This window comes from Cherax quadricarinatus, chromosome 35 (genome assembly GCF_038502225.1).
Source record: "Cherax quadricarinatus isolate ZL_2023a chromosome 35, ASM3850222v1, whole genome shotgun sequence".
Taxonomy (NCBI): domain Eukaryota; kingdom Metazoa; phylum Arthropoda; class Malacostraca; order Decapoda; family Parastacidae; genus Cherax; species Cherax quadricarinatus.
In genome coordinates this window covers 29,012,803-29,021,248 of record NC_091326.1, presented here as the reverse complement: position 1 = coordinate 29,021,248, position 8,446 = coordinate 29,012,803, and the positions used below count along the sequence as shown (strand labels likewise).

Sequence of the window (8,446 nt, the reverse complement as noted above, 5' to 3'; positions counted from 1 at the left end):
TATTCCTTCCGTCATGTCGTTCACAAATACCAGTGTGTGTGCGTGTGTGTGTGTGTGTGTGTGTGTGTGTGTGTGTGTGTGTGTGTGTGTGTGTGTGTGTGTGTGTGTGTGTGTGTGCATGTGTGTGTGTGCGTGTGCGTGTGTGTGTGTGTGTGTGTGTGTGTGTGTGTGTGTGTGTGTGTGTGTGTGTGTGTGCGTGTGTGTGTGTGTGTGTGTATGGAGCAGTTGCACAGAAAACTTGAAATTGCTGTATAAAATTCCGCAGCAGCAGCAGGTGCAGCAGCAGCAGCAGGTGCAGCAACAGGTCCAACAGCAGCAGGTGCAATAGCAGCAGGTGCAGCAGTGGCAAGCGAAAAAGCAGCAGGTGCAATAGCAGCAGGTGCAACAGCAGCAGGTGCAACAAGAGCAGGTGCAATAGCAGCAGGTGCAACAGCAGCTGGTGCAATAGCAGCAGGTGCAACAGCAGCAGATGCAACAGAAGCAAGTGAAACAGCAGCAGGTGCAACAGCAGCAGGTGCAACAGCAGCAGGTGCAGCAGCAGCAGCAGGTGCAGCAACAGGTGCAACAGCAGCAGGTGCAATAGCAGCAGGTGCAACAAGAGCAGGTGCACTAGCAGCAGGTGCAACAGCAGCAGATGCAACAGAAGCAAGTGAAACAGCAGCAGGTGCAATAGCAGCAGGTGCAACAGCAGCAGATGCAACAGAAGCAAGTGAAACAGCAGCAGGTGCAATTGCAGCAGGTGCAACAGCAGCAGATGCAACAGAAGCAGATGCAACAGAAGCAAGTGAAACAGCAGCAGGTGCAGCAGCAGCAGGTGCAACAGCAGCTGGTGCAGCAGCAGGTGCAACAGAAGCAAGTGAAACAGCAGCAGGTGCAGCAGCAGCATGTGCAGCAGCAGCATGTGCAGCAGCAGCAGGTGCAACAGCAGCAGGTGCAACAGCAGCAGGTGCAACAGCAGCAGCAGGTGCAACAGCAGCAGGTGCAACAGCAGCAGGTGCAGCAGCAGGTGCAACAGCAGCAGGTGCAGCAGCAGGTGCAACAGCAGCAGGCGCAGCAGCAGGTGCAACAGCAGCAGGTGCAGCAGTAGGTGCAACAGCAGCAGGCGCAGCAGCAGGTGCAACAGCAGCAGCATTTGCAACTGCAGCAGCAGGTGCAACAGCAGCAACTGCAACAGCAGCAGGTGCAACAGCAGCAGGTGCAACAGCAGCAGGTGCAACAGCAGCAGGTGCAACAGCAGTAGCAGGTGCAACAGCAGCAGGTGCAACAGCAGCAGATGCAAAAGCAGCAGCAGGTGCGACAGCAGCAGGTGCAACAGCAGCAGGTGCAACCGCAGCAGTATGTGCAACAGCAGCAGGTGCAGCAGCAGGTGCAACAGCAGAAGGTGCAGCAGCAGGTGCAAGGTGCAACAGCAGCAGCAGGTGCAACAGCAGCAGGTGCAACAGCAGCAGGTACAACAGCAGCAGGTGCAGCAGCAGGTGCAACAGCAGCAGGTGCAGCAGTAGCAAGTGAAACAGCAGCAGGTGCAATAGCAGCAGGTGCAGCAGCAGCAGGTGCAGCAGCAGGTGCAACAGCAGCAGGTGCAACAGAAGCAAGTGAAACAGCAGCAGGTGCAGCAGCAGGTGCAACAGCAGCTGGTGCAGCAGCAGGTGCAACAGCAGCAGGTGCAACAGAAGCAAGTGAAACAGCAGCAGGCGCAGCAGCAGCAGGTGCAACAGCAGCTGGTGCAGCAGCAGGTGCAACAGAAGGAAGTGAAACAGCAGCAGGTGCAGTAGCAGCATGTGCAGCAGCAGCAGGTGCAGCAGCAGCAGGTGCAACAGCAGCAGGTCCAACAGCAGCAGGTGCAACAGCAGCAGCAGGTGCAACAGCAGCAGGTGCAACAGCAGCAGGTGCAGCAGCAGGTGCAACAGCAGCAGGTGCAGCAGCAGGTGCAAAAGCAGCAGGCGCAGCAGCAGGTGCAACAGCAGCAGCACTTGCAACAGCAGCAGCAGGTGCAACAGCAGCAGGTGCAACAGCAGCAGGTGCAACAGCAGCAGGTGCAGCAGCAGGTGCAACAGCAGCAGGCGCAGCAGCAGGTGCAACAGCAGCAGCACTTGCAACAACAGCAGCAGGTGCAACAGCAGCAGGTGCAACAGCAGCAGGAGCAACAGCAGCAGGTGCAACAGCAGCAGGTGCAACAGCAGTAGCAGGTGCAACAACAGCAGGTGCAACAGCAGCAGATGCAAAGCAGCAGGTGCGACAGCAGCAGGTGCAACAGCAGCAGGTGCAACAGCAGCAGTATGTGCAACAGCAGCAGGTGCAACAGCAGAAGGTGCAGCAGCAGGTGCAAGGTGCAACAGCAGCAGCAGGTGCAACAGCAGCAGGTACAACAGCAGCAGGTGCAGCAGCAGGTGCAACAGCAGCAGGTGCTGCAGCAGGTGCAACAGCAGCATCAAGTGCAGCAGCAGCCGGTGCAACAGCAGCAAGTGCAACAGCAGCAGGTGCAGCAGCAGCAGCAGCAGGTACAACAGCAGCAGGTACAGCAGCAGCAGGTACAACAGCAGCAGGTACAACAGCAGCAGGTACAGCAGCAGGTACAACAGCAGCAGGTACAACAGCAGGTACAACAGCAGCAGGTACAACAGCAGCAGGTACAACAGCAGCAGGTACAGCAGCAGGTACAACAGCAGCAGGTACAGCAGCAGCAGGTACAACAGCAGCAGGTACAACAGCAGCAGGTGCAGCAGCAGCAGGTGCAGCAGCAGGTGCAACAGCAGCAGGTGCAACAGAAGCAAGTGAAACAGCAGCAGGTGCAGCAGCAGGTGCAACAGCAGCTGGTGCAGCAGCAGGTGCAACAGCAGCAGGTGCAACAGAAGCAAGTGAAACAGCAGCAGGCGCAGCAGCAGCAGGTGCAACAGCAGCTGGTGCAGCAGCAGGTGCAACAGAAGGAAGTGAAACAGCAGCAGGTGCAGTAGCAGCATGTGCAGCAGCAGCAGGTGCAGCAGCAGCAGGTGCAACAGCAGCAGGTCCAACAGCAGCAGGTGCAACAGCAGCAGCAGGTGCAACAGCAGCAGGTGCAACAGCAGCAGGTGCAGCAGCAGGTCCAACAGCAGCAGGTGCAGCAGCAGGTGCAAAAGCAGCAGGCGCAGCAGCAGGTGCAACAGCAGCAGCACTTGCAACAGCAGCAGCAGGTGCAACAGCAGCAGGTGCAACAGCAGCAGGTGCAACAGCAGCAGGTGCAGCAGCAGGTGCAACAGCAGCAGGCGCAGCAGCAGGTGCAACAGCAGCAGCACTTGCAACAACAGCAGCAGGTGCAACAGCAGCAGGTGCAACAGCAGCAGGAGCAACAGCAGCAGGTGCAACAGCAGCAGGTGCAACAGCAGTAGCAGGTGCAACAACAGCAGGTGCAACAGCAGCAGATGCAAAGCAGCAGGTGCGACAGCAGCAGGTGCAACAGCAGCAGGTGCAACAGCAGCAGTATGTGCAACAGCAGCAGGTGCAACAGCAGAAGGTGCAGCAGCAGGTGCAAGGTGCAACAGCAGCAGCAGGTGCAACAGCAGCAGGTACAACAGCAGCAGGTGCAGCAGCAGGTGCAACAGCAGCAGGTGCTGCAGCAGGTGCAACAGCAGCATCAAGTGCAGCAGCAGCCGGTGCAACAGCAGCAAGTGCAACAGCAGCAGGTGCAGCAGCAGCAGCAGGTGCAACAGCAGCAGGTGCAACAGCAGCAGCAGGTGCAACAGCAGCAGGTGCAGCAGCAGGTGCAGCAGCAGGTGCAACAGCAGCAGGTGCAACAGCAGCAGGTGCAACAAGAGCAGGTGCAGCAGCAGCAGCAGGTGCAACAGCAGCAGGTGCAGCAGCAGCAGGCACAACAGCAGCAGGCGCAGCATCAGCAGGTGCAACAGCAGCAGGTGCAACAGCAGCAGGTGCAGCAGCAGCAGGTGCAACAGCAGCAGGAGCAACAGCAGCAGGTGCAGCAGCAGCAGGTGCAACAGCAGCAGGTGCAACAGCAGCAGTTGCAACAGCAGCAGGTGCAGCAGCAGTTGCAACAGCAGCAGGTGCAGCAGCAGCAGCAGCAGCAGGTGCAGCAGCAGCAGGTGCAGCAGCAGCAGGTGCACTAGCAGCAGGTGCAACAGCAGCAGGTGCAGCAGCAGTAGCAGCAGGTACAACAGCAACAGGTGAAGCAGCAGCAGCAGCAGGTGCAGCAGCAGCAGATGCAGCAGGTGCAGCAGGTGCAGCCGCAGCAGCAGCAGCAGGTGCAGCAGGTGCAGCAGCAAGTGCAGCAGGTGCAGCAGGTGCAACAGCAACAGCAGCAGCAGCAGCAGGTGCTGCAGGCTCAGCGGGTGCAACAGCAGCAGCAGGTGCAGCAGGTGCAGCAGGTGCATCAGGTGCAGCAGGTGCAGCAGTAGGTGCAGCAGCAGCAGCAGGTGCAGCAACAGCAGCAGGTGCAGCAGGTGCAACAGCAGCAGCAGCAGCAGGTGCAGCAGCAGGTGCAGCAGCAGGTGCAGCAGCAGGTGCAGCAGCAGGTGCAGCAGCAGGTGCTGAATGTTATTAATCATACCTCATGATCGCCCATTTCCGTCCCTTTAAACACTGCCCCCCAGCCCCCACACCCTCACCCTCACCCCCTCACCCCCCTCATACCTGGAGGTTACCTGGAGGTTATTCTAGGGATCAACGCCCCCGCGGCCCGGTCCATGACCAGGCCTCCCGATGGATCAGGGCCTGATCAACTAGGCTGTTACTGCTGGCCGCACACAGTCCAACGTACGAGCCACAGCCCGGCTGATCCGGCACTGACTTCAGGTATCTGTCCAGCTCTCTCTTGATGGCAGCCAGGAGTTTATTGGCAATTCTCCTAATGCTTGATAGGAGGCTGTTGAACAGTCTTGGGCCCCGGACACTTATGGTGTTTTCCCTTAGTGTACCAATGGCGCCCCTACTTTTTATTGGGGGCATTTTGCATCGCCTGCCCAGTCTTTTACTTTCGTAGGGAGTGATTTCTGTGTGCAGATTTGGGACCATTCCTTCTAAGATTTTCCAAGTGTAGATTATGATATATCTCTCCCTCCTGCGTTCCAACGAGTACAAGTCAAGTGCTTCCAAGCGTTCCCAGTAGTTAAGGTGCTTGACAGAACTTATACGTGCAGTAAAGGATCTCTGTACACTCTCTAGATCTGCGATTTCACCTGCTTTGAATGGAGATGTTAATGTACAGCAGTATTCCATCCTAGAGAGAACAAGTGATTTGAATAGGATCATCATTGGCTTTGCATCTCTCGTTTTGAACGTTCTCATTATCCATCCTATCATTTTCTTTGCAAGTGCGATCGTGGCACTGTTGTGATCCTTGAAAGTGAGATCCTCAGACATTACTATTCCCAGGTCCCTTACATTATTTTTCCGCTCTATTATATGGCCAGAGTCAGTAGTATACTCTGTTCTAGTTATTATCTCCTCCAGTTTTCCATAACGGAGTAGTTGGAATTTGTCCTCATTGAACATTATATTGTTTACCGTTGCCCACTGGAAAACTTTGTTTATATCTTCTTGGAGGTTAACCGTGTCCTCAGCAGATGACAGCCTAATGCAGATCCTAGTGCTGTGATGTATATCTCTGTTTATGTCTGATATGAGGTTAAGGAATAAGATGGGGGCGAGTACTGTGCCTTGTGGAACAGAGCTCTTCACTATGGCAGCCTCCGATTTAACTCTGTTGACCACTACTCTTTGTGTTCTATTTGTTAGGAAGTTGAAGATCCATCTCCCCACTTTCTCAGTTATTCCTTTAGCACGTATTTTATGGGCTATTACACCATGATCGCAGTTGTCAAATGCTTTTGCAAAGTCTGTGTATATTACATCTGCATTCTGATTTTCTTCCAGTGCATCCAAGGCAATATCACAGTGATCCAGTAGTTGTGAGAGGCAGGAGCGACCTGCCCTGAACCCATGTTGCCCTGGATTGTGCAGATTTTGGGAATCCAGGTGATTTGCAATCCTGCTTCTTAGCACTCTTTCAAAGATTTTTATGATGTGGGACGTCAGAACTATTGGTCTATAGTTCTTAGCTAATGCTTTGCTGCCACCTTTATGGAGTGGGGCTATATCCGTTGTTTTAAGTGACTGTGGAATTTCACCCATGTCCAAGCTCCTCCTCCATAGTGTACTTAGGGCGCGCGAGAGGGGTTTCTTGCAGCTCTTAATGAAAACAGAGTTCCACGAGTCTGGGCCTGGGGCTGAGTGCATGGGCATGTTGTCAATGGCTTTTTCGAAATCTATCGGAGTTAGGGTAATGTCGGAAATCTGGAATACATTTATGGAGTTTTGAGGCTCATTCATGAAGAAATCATTTGGGTCGTCGATCCTCAGACCGATTAGTGTTTCACTAAACACAGAGTCGTACTGGGATTTCAATATTTCACTCATTTCCTTGTTGTCATCTGTGTAAGTCCCATCCTGTCACTAATAGCTTTAAGCTCCTCCTGTCTCTCCTGGTTCCTGTAAGAGTCATTTAACTAAAGTTCGATAGTTTCCACTTCCCTGGTCAGCGCCTCCTTTCGTGTATCAGATATTCTAGCACTCCTGAGGAGCTCAGTGACTCTTCGTCGACTTCTGTAGAGGGAGCGTATTTCTCTCTCCAGTTTACTCCTGCTCTTCTTCTCTCTTAGGGGAATATGCCTAGAACATGCTTCGGCTGCCAGGAAGTTGATCCTTTCAAGGCACTGGTTTGGATCCATGTCATTTAAGACATCTTCCCAACATGTTTCGTTTAGGACATGGTTTACCTGGTCCCAGTTGATGTTCTTGTTGTTGAAGTCAACCTAGACAACCTCTCTCACTCACCAGCTGTCAATGTCAACCTAGACAACCTCTCTCACTCACCAGCTGTCACTGTCAACCTAGACAACCTCTCTCACTCACCAGCTGTCAATGTCAACCTAGACAACCTCTCTCACTCACCAGCTGTCAATGTCAACCTAGACAACCTCTCTCACTCACCAGTTGTCAATGTCAACCTAGACAACCTCTCTCACTCACCAGCTGTCAATGTCAACCTAGACAACCTCTCTCACCCACCAGCTGTCACTGTCAACCTAGACAACCTGTCTCACCCACCAGCTGTCACTGTCAACCTAGACAACCTGTCTCACCCACCAGCTGTCACTGTCAACCTAGACAACCTGTCTCACTCACCAGCTGTCACTGTCAACCAAGACACCCAACCTGTCTCACTCACCAGCTGTCACTGTCAACCTAGACAACCTGTTTCACTCACCAGCTGTCACTGTCAACCTCGACAACCTGTCTCACTCACCAGCTGTCACTGTCAACCTAGACAACCTCTCTCACCCACCAGCTGTCACTGTCAACCTAGACAACCTGTCTCACCCACCAGCTGTCACTGTCAACCTAGACAACCTGTCTCACCCACCAGCTGTCACTGTCAACCTAGACAACCTGTCTCACTCACCAGCTGTCACTGTCAACCAAGACACCCAACCTGTCTCACTCACCAGCTGTCACTGTCAACCTAGACAACCTGTTTCACTCACCAGCTGTCACTGTCAACCTCGACAACCTGTCTCACTCACCAGCTGTCACTGCCAACCTAGACAACCTGTCTCACCCACTAGCTGTCACTGTCAGCCTAGACAACCTGTCTCACCCACCAGCTGCTACGACTCTAGAAGCACCTGTGGTATCCGCTTACTAGACTTCCTGAGAATAGGCCTACTCGGTTTAAAGAAGGCCTAATTGTAGACAGGTTCAAGAGAAGGCACCTGCTCTCCCGTCACCTGCTGGGCCCAGGGTCACCTGCTGGGCCCAGGGTCACCTGCTGGCCCCAGGGTCACCTGCTGATCCCAGGGTCACCCACCACCTGCCTCCTGCCCACCCCCGGCTTCCCCACCCCCGCCCTCCGCCCCGCAGCCCACATTAACAGCTACCCACCCACTGACCACTTATCTATCTTCCCCTGACCGCCTATCCATCCCTCTCTGTCTACCTTTTCCACCTCGATGAACAACTTTCCTTCCCACCGACAGCCAATCCCTCCCACAGTCAGTGTGTCCCTCCCACCGACAGCCTATCCTTCCTACAGTCAATCTATCCCTCCCACCGGCAGCCTATCCCTCCCTAATGACAGCCTATTTATTCTACTGATAACCTTTCCATCCTTCTGACAGCCTGTCCATCCACCTGACAGCCTGTCCATCCTACTGACAGCCTAGGCACTATAATGACAACCTATCCATCCTACTGACAGCCTATCAATCCTATCGACAGCCTATCCATCCTATCGACAGCCTATCCATCCTAGTGACAGCCTAACCATCCTAGTGACAGCCTATCCATTCTACCGACAACCTATCCATCCTACTGACAGCCTATCTATTCTATCGACAGCCTATCCATCCTACTGACAGCCTATCTATCCTGCTGACAGCTTATCCATCCTACTGACAGCCTA

The 8,446-nt window shown here is 54.1% G+C and overlaps 1 pseudogene; it reads left to right on the top strand.

Moving 5' to 3' along the window:
• The first annotated feature begins 469 nt into the window (after positions 1-469).
• On the top strand, positions 470-7,690 carry LOC138853625 (uncharacterized; annotated as a pseudogene).
• The last annotated feature ends 756 nt before the right edge of the window (positions 7,691-8,446 follow it).